This window comes from Galeopterus variegatus, unplaced genomic scaffold (assembly GCF_000696425.1).
Source record: "Galeopterus variegatus unplaced genomic scaffold, G_variegatus-3.0.2 Scaffold6, whole genome shotgun sequence".
In the NCBI taxonomy this organism is placed as follows: Eukaryota; Metazoa; Chordata; class Mammalia; order Dermoptera; family Cynocephalidae; genus Galeopterus; species Galeopterus variegatus.
In genome coordinates this window covers 909,432-923,820 of record NW_007726117.1, presented here as the reverse complement: position 1 = coordinate 923,820, position 14,389 = coordinate 909,432, and positions in this window count along the sequence as shown.

The window sequence follows — 14,389 nt, the reverse complement described above, 5'->3', positions numbered from 1 at the left end:
GAATTATAAGTTTTAAGAAATTAGGGGGCCGGCCCGTGGCTCACTCGGGAGAGTGCAGTACTGATAACACCAAGGCCACGGGTTCAGATCCCTATATAGGGATGGTCGATTGGCTCACTGGGTGAGCGTGGTGCAGACAACACCAAGCCAAGGGTTAAGATCCCCTTACCGGTCATCTTTAAAAAAAAAAAAGAAAAAGAAATTTAAACTTTGTTCAATATTATATAATATATAATTCATATTCAAGTTTCAGTCATCATCCCACTAATGTCCTTTAGGTTGGGATACAATTCTCCACAAATATTTTCACATTTCTGAATAGTCAGGGCTTTAGGAGAAAAAGTTTCTGGCAACCTGGGTTAAAGCATGACTGAAGAGCAACCCTAAAGATAGAGACTTCTGGAGAGATACAAAGTCTTATCTATTTGTTTACATTCCACCTCTCCCCAGATAGGATTTATTTACATTTCAGAGCAAGATCTCTCTCTTCATCTCTGGAAGGAAGGATGGGCAGCTGTGAAAGCCATCCTAGATAAGTTGTGAGAGTCATAATTTTGGAGTTTCTCTCATGTGCTACAAATTCTACTGTGTGTTCAGGTGACATGAGACCTTTGTTATGTCACCCTACAGGAAAATGAGGTATAGAAAACTGGAGCTGGGCCGGCCCGTGGCTCACTCGGGAGAGTGCGGTGCTGATAACACCAAGTCAAGGGTTAAGATCCCTTTACCGGTCATCTTTTTTAAAAAAAAAAAAAAAGAAAAGAAAACTGGAGCTAAGATTGCTATGTCAGTAAAAAAAAGTCTTATCCCTGATTCAGAGGTCTAGTGTTCCCATTAATGTGTGTGTGTGTGTGTGTGTGTGTCTGTAACTTTGCAAGTAGGATAACATCTCAGACCCCTTACAGATTAAGACATCACTTTATATCTTCTCTCCTCCCTCCAGAATCAGGATTCTATTGGGGATCACATGTTACATTTAGTTTGTCAAGTCTCTTTAGTGTCTTCTAATATTTACTTTTTAACCTTTCTTTGTCATTCATCACACTGACATTTTTGAAGAGTTCAGACCATTTGTTTTGTACTTCCCTTCTTTCTTACACTTTAAAAAGTATACTATGTTCGCTCTTCTACACCTTGCTTTTTCACTTACCAATATATCCCAGAAATTATGTTTTACTGGTATATTGAGGTCTTCCTTTCTTTTTTATAGCTGCATAATACTTCATTGGTTGGATACTCTCTGTTTCCCTAGTATATACCACGGAGTATATAAAGTAGGTACTCAGTGAGTGTTTGTTGAAGAAGTGGGTGATTAAAAAAAAAAAAAAAAGAATAAGTGATGGGGAATAATTGAGCAGAAGAGCAATGTATGGTTGCCTGGACAGGGAATAATTTGGAGTCAGGCAGGCCTGGGATGCAAATCCAGCTCTCCTGACATTAGGCAGTTTGCCGTAGTGGTTAAGCAAGCAAGCTCTGAAACCAGAGTACCTAGGTTTGACTCCATCACTTAGCTGTGTTTCCTTAGGAAGGCTACTAAACCAAGTGTATTCCAGTTTCCTTATCTGTGAAATGGAGATAATAAGATAACTTCATAAGGTAATTGTGAGGACTAAATGAGTTAACACATGTAAATTGAGAATAGGGCCTAGGGCCGGCCTGTGGCTCACTCGGGAGAGTGCGGTGCTGATAACACCAAGGCCATGGGTTCAGATCCTATGAAGGGATGGCCGGTTCACTCACTGGCTGAGTGTGGTGCTGACAACACCAAGCCAAGGGCTGAGATCCCCTTACTGGTCATCTTTTTAGAAAAAAAAAAAAAAGAGAGAGAGAATAGGGCCTAGCATGTAGTAGGAGCTCAATAAATGTTAGCTATCCTTTATAGGTATAATTTTTCTTTTCTTTTTTTTTTTAAAAGATGGCCAGTAAGGGGATCTTAACCCTTGACTTGGTGTTGTCAGCACCACGCTCTCCCAAGTGAGCCAATCAGCCATCCCTATATATGGATCCGAATCTTTGGCCTCGGCGCTATCAGCACCACACTCTCCCAAGTGAGCCACAGGCTGGCCCTATAGGTATAATTTTTCTAAACTTCAGTTTCTTCATATGTAAAATAGGATACCCACCCACAGTGGAGGGAGGTTGTTGAGGACTAAGTGAGAAAATGTCTGTAAGGCACTTATCATAGTGACTATCACAGAAAGACCATCAATAAATGATAGCTATCAACATGGGGGGGGGGTGCAGAGGAGGAAAGTGACTACTGGGAAGATTATCAGCACTGTAAACTCCCTGTGGGTTGGACTATTATTTATCTTGTTTACTAACTCAGGCCCAAACACAGTACCTGTCATAATGGCTTTGTAGTTAGACAAACCTATTTGTTTAAATTCCAGCCATGACACTTTTGAGCTATGTGACCTTGAACAAGTTACTTAAACTTTCTGATCCATATTTTCCTCATTGACAAAACAGGGATATCAATATAGTAGTAGCTATCTCAGGGTTATTGTTGGAATTAAATAGAATGATGGGTGTAAAGCTATCTGATCTCACCTTAGATGATGGTAAAAAAAATAAAGCAGATGTCTTCCCCTGTATTCACGCATTAACAAATATTTTTATGATTATCTCCCTGTGGTGGTCATGAGAATGTAGCTTGCAGACCTCCAACTACTGGGAAGGTAACTGACCAAAGCCGCAGTTGCTGAAATCTGAGATCAGATGAGATCGGGCGCATTCAGGCTGGTATGGTTGGAGGCTCCCAGTTGCTGAACTCTGAAATCCATCACTGCATTTGTACATGACTCCCATTGGCCATCTCCCTGCCCCAGCAATGATTGAGTGTAGCAGGAATATTAAGGCAGACCTAGTCCTGGAAGACATGGGACTCCTTTGATGGTTGACTTTGGTTGAGGACTCCCCAATGGCTTTGCCAAGCCTTCTGCAAGGCAGACCAGGATGCTTCCCCCCAATTTTTCCCCTCTCTCTCCTTTACTCAGAGTCTGACTTGCATGGCAGTCTGATAGCTCAGCCTGTTCCAGCTCCCTGCCTCTTTTCTCTTACATAGGTATTTTCCCTAATAAAATTATTGCAAGATTAATCCCATCTTGGATTCTTCAAAGACCCAGACTAACACACCCTCCCTTGGAAAAGGAGCACTTAAACATGATCAATATGTGGTTTTTTAAATACTGAAGTTCATGATGAGTATATTTAAGTTGAAGTATTATCTGAATTTTATTTTGGAAGGGACAATGACTCAAAGAGGAGAGGAACACTGTAAAAAGTCTAACATTCAGCCACTGACTACTGCTGCTCTTTCTCTACTTTATCTTCCACAGACGTTACCCCCAATAAATTTATTGCATTTTATCTCTGGCTTGGTGTCTGCTTCTTGGAGGACCCGAACTGACACGGCTATCCAGACAGGGAGAATTCCAGGATCTGAATTTGTTCTACCTAGAACTAGGTAGAAATGCATGGATCAGAATGGTTAAGGGTGTGTGTGCAGATGGGTTTCAGTGCCACTTCCTAATTTGACCATTTTGCCTCGAAAATAGGACTTTTAAGTTGCCTGAAGATCACTATATGCAAACTTGAGAATTGAAATAAGCCCAAATTCTTCTAATCCATGAGCAAGGTCATCAATGACATAAAAAGCGACTATGTAGACTAATAAATTAGTGGTCATAATTGTATGCTGTTCCGGGGGACAGAGCACAATCAAACCTGTGGAAAACTTCACATGCTATGCCTTGGGTTTTTGTTCTATTTTATTAGTTCCAGGCAATGAAGTTAAGGAAATGATTCTCACAAACAACTGCCAAATGAGTTTTTCTGTTCTGCTTTATTGCCACCACCCTAAAACCCTGAGGGAAAGAAGAAAAAGGAAATAAAAGCCAAAATAATACAAGTGGCAAGGTAGGATTCCTCTTATACCCTTTATGGTTTTCAGGGTTGGGCGGCCCCTGGCTCAGGCAACCAGGGCCTCTGGCAGATAGCAGAGAGCTTTATTGAAGAAGCCATGCAACACAGAGGCATCTGTGCCCTATTTGCCCTTGCATTTGTTCCAGGAGCTGAAGGTATTAGTATAGGGGTAGGATACCCTAATCCACTGTAAGGTCTAATCAGATAAAATGAGCACTGAGAGTTTATCATGGCCTGGATTCTGGCTCCCTAGATTCAGTCATGGTCAAGATAACCTGACCTTGGTGGTCATTCACTCCACAAAGCATATGTAAGATATGAATATTCTCATGCCCATTTTTGAAAAAAAAAGTCATACTTTCACAACCATTTTTAGTTATCTACAGAAAGGAACTTTGATTTCTTTTATTTCTTGATATATATTTTACAAAAATGAAGAAGATACATACATACATACATATATATATATTTTTTTCTTTTTTTTTTTGCAGCTGGTCAGTAACCATGCTCTACAAACTGAGCCGACTAGCCAGCCCCAAGAAGACATATATTAAAATTTAAGATATGGTATTCAGTCTGGGGAAACAGGGGTCTGACATCTAAAGACCAACACATCCCTCCCCGTCCCATACCCCACAGTGACTGTCTCATTATATGTTATTGAATGAATGAAGTGGCAAAAACTGGATTTGAATTAAGGTATAACTCCCAAACCCATTTTCTTTTCACTTGGCCTTGATGTGCTTATAAGCATTCTTTTCCCAATCCCATGCAAATTACTCTCTGAGAGAAATAAATGCTAGTAAGTAAAATAGAAAGCTCTCATTTTTGTGCAAAGCCGACGCTCAGGCCCTCCATAAATGTTAAATAACAATGGTAATAATTCACCAGTGGCAGTGTGCTTAGAATTTATAGAATCATACAGAATACTGGCAGTGGAAAACACCATTAGAGTCATCAAGTTCAAATGTCAGGAAATAGAGCTCCTAAAAGTCACAGTACTCTGTAAAACATCACAGTTTGACAGCTAATATCATTATATAAACTAACAGTGATTTCACTAGCAGATACAGCATGGAGTAATAGGAAGGAACAGGCTTTGAAGTCTTACAGATCTGACTCTTCCATTCACTAACTTGTGACCTTGAGTAAGTTAGTTAACCTCTCTGTGCCTCTGATCCTTCATATGAAAAATGGGGAAAGCAAATTCCTGTTGCATCGTTATTATGGATTACTTTAGATAATGGAATATTTATATATATGTAATATTTGCACCTCAACAAATGGTAGCAACAGGTCCATAATTCCTTATCCAAAATGCTTAGAGCCAAGTTTATTTCAGAATTAATAATTTTTTTTAATTTAAAAAATGTAATATAGGGACTGGCTGGTTAGCTCAGTTGCTTACAGCACAGTGTTGTGACACCAAGATCAGGGTTCAAATCCCTGTACCAGCCAGCCACCAAAAAAAAAAAAAAAAAGTTAAAAAATGTAATATGGGACATATATGATATAAGAAATCCTCCTAGCTGAATCTGAGGCAGTATCTTATAATCCAACACTTTATATTTCTGTAGAGTTTGCACCAAATTTATCCTGCTTTGTTTTCAAACCACTTTGAACTTAGTTGGAATTCTGGATTTGTGGATAAGGGGTTGTAAATATTAATAATTATTATAAGATAGTATGACTGCTATATGTTTCAGGTCTCCATAGCTTAATATGAATTTTTTTAAAATGAGGGATGCTGTTGGTGCCCTACCCAGATCCTCTTTACCATTTGATGCACCCATCCTCCAGCTGCTGCCAGTGTTGGCTGATAACTCCTAGATGTCCTCTTCTTGGAGACTTGCAATCAACCAAATGGTAGCTATCTCCCTTGGTGGTGAGGGAAGCAGGGAGAAGACTGGTCATTGATTGTCTGACACAGTCCTTTGTGTCAAAGGACTAATTTCGGGGGGGGGGGGGGGGTTTTCCCCTGTGGGATTAGACTGAAGCTGGTCTTGGAATCCACATTCTTCCTTTGCTTTTCTCCATTGCCCTATGCTGCTTCCATCTCCCCTCTTTTCCTAACAGCAAATTCCTCAATAAATCACTTGAACCAGAAATTCAAGTTGAACCATCCCTATTTTAGGCTTTGCCTCTAGGGATTGTAACCTAAGACTTTGGTACCAAGGGTGGTCCTAGAAAGCAGACCCAAAGGATGGGATTCTGGAGTTGGATCACAGAAGGACTGGATGGCAATGTGGTGGGTGGAGTACTAAAGTCCCTGGTATGCTATAGACACAATTGCAAAGACTTTCACCTATAGCAAATTGGGGTAGGATACAGCTGGAAGGAAGGGGATGCTCAGTCTAGCTGGTGCAATGTCTCAGGCATTTGAGAAATATATGAGCAACTATAATGATTGTCAAAGAGGGGGACTGTTGCTAAGTGCCCTTGATTAACTGATGAAAGAAAATGATGGGCTCAGATTTGTTAATCAATAATTTACATATAATTAGCTCTCTCTGCTTCCACCATCTTGCAATGTGAGAACCCTGGGTCACTGTTGCCACCACCAGATGGACTTTGGACTTCCCAGCCTCAGACACTGTAAGCAATAAATTTTGTTTTCTTACAAAAAAAAATAATAATAATTGTAGGGAAAGTGAAGGAAAATAGTCAGGGCCCCTCAGATTTTCAGAATCTTGCTGAGCTTTTGATGTAGTTACATGTGCCCAGGTGTTCCTTGGTTATTGTCTAATGTAATTTGTGCATGTGCACGCAGGTGTCGTGGGTTATGACTTAAGCATAAAGGATGAGTGGCTCTGATCCACGGCGCCCCCCCTCCTGGGATGTCCTCCGGGGAGGCCACAGGGAGGAGGCTGTTACTGCTGCTGGAGGCTGTTGCTGCCAGTACCCCCCAGGATGCCCTGAGAGGCCACTGCTACTGCTGCTGTAAGCTGCTGCTGGATCTGCTGTTAAGATTCGGCTGCTGTTGCTGAGTACTGAACTCGTGTCATCTGCCAATGGCTCCCGGGACCTTTCCCAATTACCTAGCTTGTGGACCTACGTGTGAGTGGTCTGGTGACCCAGTCTGTACAAGGGGTTTGAAGGGTTTGAGCCCTAGCCCTGATAATCTTAGTATAACTAAAATAATGAAACATTTTGGCTTTAGCGTAGCTATTGCTGTAACCCAACAATTGGCTTAGTTGTGTAGCTTTGCAATAATTTACATAGAATTACCCCTAATTTCTGACAAAATCCAACCTAGCATGTGCCTCTCTTCCTTAGGCCGTCCCCCAAATCATCCAACCAAAACCAAATCATATACTAGGTTCTTCCTCACACCCTTTGACTGAGACACCCCATCTTTCCCAATGGTATGTGTTCTCCCTCACTGCAATAAGTAATAAACCCAACATGTTCAACTAAAGAAAAAGGAAAAAATCTAAAGTAAAAGACTTCATTGGTAGTTTTTTTTTTTTTTTTTTTTTTCCAGCTGGCTGGTACATGGATTAAACCCTGGACCTTGGTGGTATAAGCACCATGCTCTAACCAACTGAGCTAACTTAACTGGCCAGCCTATTGGTATCATTTAAAGAGACTCTCTTACAGCCAGTGGGCAAAGACAGTTATCAGGCAGAATTGTAAGAGTGGAAGATTTTTTATTTTATTTTATTTATTTATTTATTATTATTTTTTTAAAAGATGACCGGTAAGGGGATCTCAACCCTTGGCTTGGTGTTGTCAACACCACGCTCAGCCAGTGAGCAAACCGGCCATCCCTATATAGGATCCGAACCCATGGCCTTGGTGTTATCAGCACCGCACTCTACCGAGTGAGCCACGGGCCGGCCTGAGTGGAAGATTTTTTAAAAGGCTGAATTCTCGGCTTAAACAAGTCTTCTCACAAACAAGTCCTAATAAGGAAAAAGTAGGACCTTGAGATTTGGGGTGAGGATATGTAGGTAGATGCATTTGAGAAGCTTGAATCCCAAGATTCCTCAGAACCCTCCTCTGGGCCTATAGAAGTGACCCCACTGTCCTAGGTAGGGAGATAAAGTCCTGCCCCTTGCCCCTTTTGTAGGTACTTTATAAGACAATGCAGGACCTCCTCAGAATCTGTCCTAGTAACTAGGATCAAATAGCACAACTGAATATGTGCAGGGAAAAGAGAAATTATATGCTAAAATAGCTGTAGGATCTGGCTTACATGTACTGGCAAGTACTGGGACAGTATTCCTGAGAGCTAGATAAATGGGGGTGGAATTTAAAGCTAGATAGGGAGAGTCCATCAATATTGGGGCACCCTCCCACTCTATGATACAGGATTTAACATCCTACAAGGGCCCTGAGATGATTATATACACCAGTGGGATGGCTCTTTAAAGCTTGAGAAGTGACAGCCCACATCCACAGTAAAGTAGAGATGCCAGAACTGACATGGCAAACTACTGTGAAAGGAATCAAAAGGCTCAGAGAAGTGGACCTGCTGGAATGGAAAACCCACCAGTCGATCATGCTTCTTGGAAAGTCCTTGAGGACACTCCATTTACCAAGGCAACAAGGAATGCACTAGTTAGGGGAGGAAACAGCACCATTGAGAAGCTTGTAGCAGCTATCCTCTCTAAGTCAGGACTGATGGTAGCAGATGGGCTCCCTAGTAGCAATGGGGATAAGATCTCAGAATAGCAGAGTCCAGGAGGTCGCACTTAATCATCAGAAAAAGGGTAGACTCAATGTCAGAATGGTAGCCAGGAGGGCCTGGCCTACAGGGATTTTGGAGATGGCTCAAAGAACATGGTGTTCTTAGGGGCAAGACAGATGGACTGCCCGTTATATAGAACTAACAGATCAAGAATAGATGAGCAGACAAAAAGACATACTGTATGATTCCACTTATATAAGGTATCTAAAGTCATCAATTTAATAGAAACAGAAAGTAGAATGGTATCGAAAGTGGTCAGTTTAATAGAAAGATAAAGTAGAAGGGCTGGGGGGAGGGGAAAATGGGGATTTGTTTAACGGGTATGGAGTTTCAGTTTTGCAAAATAAAAAAGTTCTGGAGAATCTGCTGCACAACAATGTGAATATACTTAACATTACTGAAATGTACACTTAAAAACAGTTGAGATGGTAAGTTTTATGTTTTTTTTTTTTACCACAATTTAAACTTTTTAAAATTATTTAAAAAAAAAAAAAAAAAGGCTGAGATCAGCTGCCCCACTGGAAAGTCACAAATCTTTGCCTGTTCTCAGACCCAGAAGCTATCAACTGAAGGGGAGACCAGGCCCTCATGAAACACTAAACCACAGCAAGTATGAGAGTACTTCAAAAAGTTTGTGGAAAAATAGATTAAAAGATAATATGAATCTTTGCATGAACTTTTTGAGTACCCTCGTACTTGAATATATAGTAGTGGCTCCTCCAGTCTTTCCCCAAAAGGACCTATGGTCATTTATTCAGATAACCCTACACTGTAGTAAGGGAAATATCCAGATATTTCTACGGTTGTTGGATACAGGGTCCATGTTAACACTGATACCTGGAGACCTAAAGCATCCAATGGTCCCCCAATTGGAGTATATGTGGATCAGGTAGTAAATGGAGTCCTGGCCCAGGTCCGTCTCCACTAGGTGCATGGACCTACATGAATAGTTGTTTCCCCTGTTCCTGACTGTATAACTGAAATAAACATATTTAGAAATGCAGAACCATCACATTAATTTCTTGACCTATAGACTAAGAGCTACTATAGTAGTAAGACAGGCGAGTGGAAGCCCCTGAAACTACTCCCTAACAATGCGAGATAATAAGTAAAAAACCTCTCACATTCTAGTGGAATGGCAGAGTTTAATGCCTTCTTCAAAACTTTAAAGAATGCGAGAATGATGGTCTCTGTCATATGTCCATTTAATTAAACAGTCTGGCTTCTACAAAAACGGACGGACATGGCAGATGACAAATAGACTAACACAAACTTAATCGAGTAGTGGCTCCAACTATACCTGCTGTGCCAGATGTGATCTTTCTAGAAGAGACTAACACAGGCTCAGGTACATGATGTACAGCCATTGATCTAGCAAATGTGTTCTTTTTCACACCTATCTGGGAAGAGAATATCATAGGATGGGCAACAGTATACTCATTCATTCACATGTTCTGTCATACTGTAGTGCAAAGGGGTCTGAACTGTTTGGGCATTTTGCAGAATATCACATAGGTCCAGTTTATTATCTGCCATCATGTTAGTCAGACCTGAAAAGCAGTAAGTGGCAAGTACTCTGGATGCCTTGGTAAGGCACATGCACTTCAAAGTGTGGGGGAGAAACTAGATGAAGATTCAGAGGCCTGCCACATCAGTAAAGTTTTTAGGGGTTCAATGATCTGGAGCATTCCACAATATCTCCTCCAAAGAACAAGCCATTGCACATTGTACCTATTATCACCAAGAAGGAAGCACATTTGGTAGGCCTCTTTGGGTTTTGGAGACCACAAATTCTGCACTTGAGAATACTGCTATGATCTATCTGTCAGCTGATACAGAAAGTTGGTAGCTTTGATTGGGGCCCAGAGCAAGAAGGAACTCTGAAGACCAGCTGAGGTATAATCAACACTGCTGCTTGGGCTATGTGACTTGACAGATTTTATGATACTTGAGGTATCTGGGGTAGAGAATGATAAAACCTTGTAAAGCCTTGGCTCAAATATTTTTGTATTCCATGCATTTCCTAATTTAATTGATTCAACATTTACCTGATTATGTACTCACCATATATATGCCAGGCCCTGTCCTGGGTGCTTAAGACACAAAGGTATAATAAAATGTATTCCTTGTTCCCAGGTTTCTCAGAGTCTAATTTTACTCTTAACTATTTTCATGCTATTTAATCCGTATGCTTTTTTCTTCCCCCACATTTGCTAGGATTCAGGTCATAACAAAGAGGGGCCAAATGGGGAAAAATTTGAGAACAATTCATTAACTAAAAATATACTGCAAATTGATCAAAGACCATCATGATTTGATTTGAACAGGCCATATGAGTCATGCTTTAACAATAAAAACTCATTTACTGAGTGCCTACTATGTGCCATGTATTTCATATACATTTATTTTCCCCTAAAATTCTGCAAAGGGTTAACATCCTTCACTCTCCACATGAGAAAACTGAGGTTCAGGAAGTTAAGTAAATCACCCAAGTCACATATGGAGAGGCAGAACTAAGATTTGATAGATACAGTTCTCTATTATTATTTCTGCTTCGTTCTTACCAGCTTCCACTGTTTGCACATGGCCCAACATTAGTGCTCTAGCCCCATCCTACAATGACCATTCAGTTCATGGGTCCATTCTCATCTCAATCAGTCTTTTTTATTTTTTGGTACAAAACCCCCAGAAATAAATGGATTGGCTCAGCTTAGCGTGTGGATTGGATCTTGGGTCAGTGTTCTACCCTTGATCTGATCACCTGACTGGAGTGGAGTCACACTTTGCAAACACGGCTAACTAGTTTCTTGAGAAGGATCTGTGATGTGAAACAATTTCAGAGGGGGTGTGAGCTGCGCTTAATAAACTGTGGTAGCAATCTTGTTTAGAAAACAAAGACGGAATGAAGATCTTTTTCTCCTGTGACACTGTAGCACTCACCTGATCCTTCATATTATCTTTCGTTTTGAGTGTATGCTATTTTCTAGCAAGTGTAATACCATGGAGGTAAGGGTTACTGTCTATCCATCTCTGACTCCTCAGAGCACTTACTCAAGGGCTCTCAACACTGTGGCCTTGGGAATGACTTGATGCTGAGGTAAACTATATGTGACAGGGTACACATACCTACAGTAGGCTGATCTCTTCAGTATGGGTCCACAGTGGCATGCCAACACTTTTTTTCCTTTTTATTGTAGTAAAATATACATAAAATTTACCATATTTGAGCATACAATTCAGTAGCATTAGTACATTTATATTGTTGAGCAGCCATCACAATTATCTCCTGGACTTTTTCATCATCTCAAACTGAAACTCTATACTAAGTCCCCATTTCCCACTCCTCTTCTACCCCCTAGTACCTTCTGTCTCTATAAATTTGATCACTGTAAAGAACCTCATATAAATGGAATCACATAGTATTTGTCCTTTTGTGTCTCACTGATTTCACTTAGCACAATGTCTTGAAGGTTGAGCTGTGTTGCAGCATGTGTCAGAATTTCCTTCCTTTTAGGTCGGCCTGTGGCTCACTCGGTAGAGTGCGGTGCTGATGACACCAAGGCCACGGGTTCGGATCCTATATAGGGATGGCCGGTTGGCTCACTGGCTGAGCGTGGTGCTGACAACACCAAGCCGAGGGTTGAGATCCCCTTACCGGTCATCTTTAAAAAAAAAAAAAAAAAGAATTTCCTTCCTTTTAAAGATTGAATAACCTTCCATTACATGTACATACCACATTTTGTTTATCCACTTGTCTGTCAATGGACACTAAGGTTGCTTCCACATTCTGGCTATTGTGAATAATGCTGCTATGAACATTGGTGTACAAATACCTGTTCAAGTAACTGCTTTCAATTCTGTTGCATATATACAGAGGTGGAATTGCTGGATCATATGGTAATTCTACATATAATTTTTTGAAGAACCTCTATACTGTCTTCCACCGTGGTTGCATCATTTTACATGTACAAGGGTTCCCACCAAAATGTACAAGGGTTCCTATCTTTCCGCATCCTTGCCAATACTAATAACCATCCTAATAGGTGTGAAATGCTAGCTCATTGTGGTTTTGATTCACATTTCCCTAATGATTAGGGATGTTGAGCATCTTTTCATGTGCTTACTGGCTATTTGTATATCTTCTTTGGAGAAACGTCTATTCAGGTCCTTGCCCATTTTTAAAATTGGGTTTTTTTTTTTTGTTTTTTTTTTTAAAGATGACCGGTAAGGGGATCTCAACCCTTGACTTGGTGTTGTCAGCATCACGCTCAGCCAGTGAGCCAACCGGCCATCCCTATGTGGGATCCGAACCCGGGGCCTTGGTGTTATCAGCACCGCACTCTCCTGAGTGAGCCACGGGCTGGCCCAAAATTGGGTTGTTTTTTGTTGTTGGAGTTCTTTACATGTTCTGAATATTAATCTCTTATCAGATATTCGATTTGCAAATATTTTCTCCCATTCTGTGGGCTGCTTTTTCTCTCTCAATAGTGTCCTTTGATGTGGTTCAATTTACTTTTTCTTTCATTGTCTGTGCTTTTGGTGTCATATCCAAGCAATCATTGCCAAATTCAACGTCATGAAGCTTCTCTGTTTTAATTTTATAATTTTAGACCTTACATTTAGGTCTTTGACCGATTTTGAGTTAATTTTTGTATATGGTATAAGGTAAAGGTCCAACTTCACTCTTTTGCATGTAGATACCCAGTTTTCCTATTACCTTTTGTTGAAAAGACTTTCTCCATTGAACGGTCTTGACACCCTTGTTGAAAATCATTTGACCAAACATGTGAGGGTTTATTTCTGGCCTGTATGTCTTTATCTGAGTACTGTTTTGAGTGCTGTAGCTTGATAGTAAATAAATAAGCTTTGAAATCACGAAGTGTGTCTTCCTGATTTAACTATTTTGGCTATTCTGGGTCTCGATATTCCATATGAATTTTTGGATGGGTTTTTCTATTTCTGCAAAAAATGTCATTGGGATTTTTTGGGACTGGATTTGATCTGTAGATCACTTTGGGTAGTACTGACATTTTTAAGAATGTTAAATCTTCCAATCCATTAACACAGGATCTTTCCATTTATGTCCCGTTTAATTTCTTTCAGCAATGTCTTGTGGTTTTCAGTGGTCAGTCTTTTGTGTTGATGGTTAGGCTTATTTGTAAGTATTTTATTTGTTTTGAAGCTATTGTAAGTGGAACTGTTTCCTAAATTTCCTTTTTGGATTGTTTGTTGTTAGTGTATAGAAACAAAACTGTTTTTTGCATGTTGATTTTGCATCCTGCAACTTGGGTGAATTCATTTGTTAGTTCTAATAGTTTTTGTGTCAAGTAGTTTTTTTAAACAGAAAAAATGTGGTTACAGTATAAATTCATCACTACCTTGTTCAAGTTTATAGAATATTTTTCTTTGATAAGGTATGCTTAAAAGGTGGCAAATTTTAAGAAAAACCCATGTCAAGGAGAACAACATACATAACCTAAGAATTTCTGCCCAAATACTGCCATCAAAGATCCTGTCTGAGTTTTGCAAAATATCCAACTATTAACTTTATAAATCAACTCCTGAATATATGCAAAAATCACCTTACTTCTTACAACCCAACAAATACGAACGATGGCTCCTGGAGTTGTGCAATTTTAAAAAAGAAAATCCTCAAACGTACATCCTCAACAATCCTTAAGACAGGTTTGACTTTCAGGCTAATATTGTGTGATATTAATTCAAATTTGATGAGGAAATCTGACTAGAGAGGCTAGGTACATATAATTT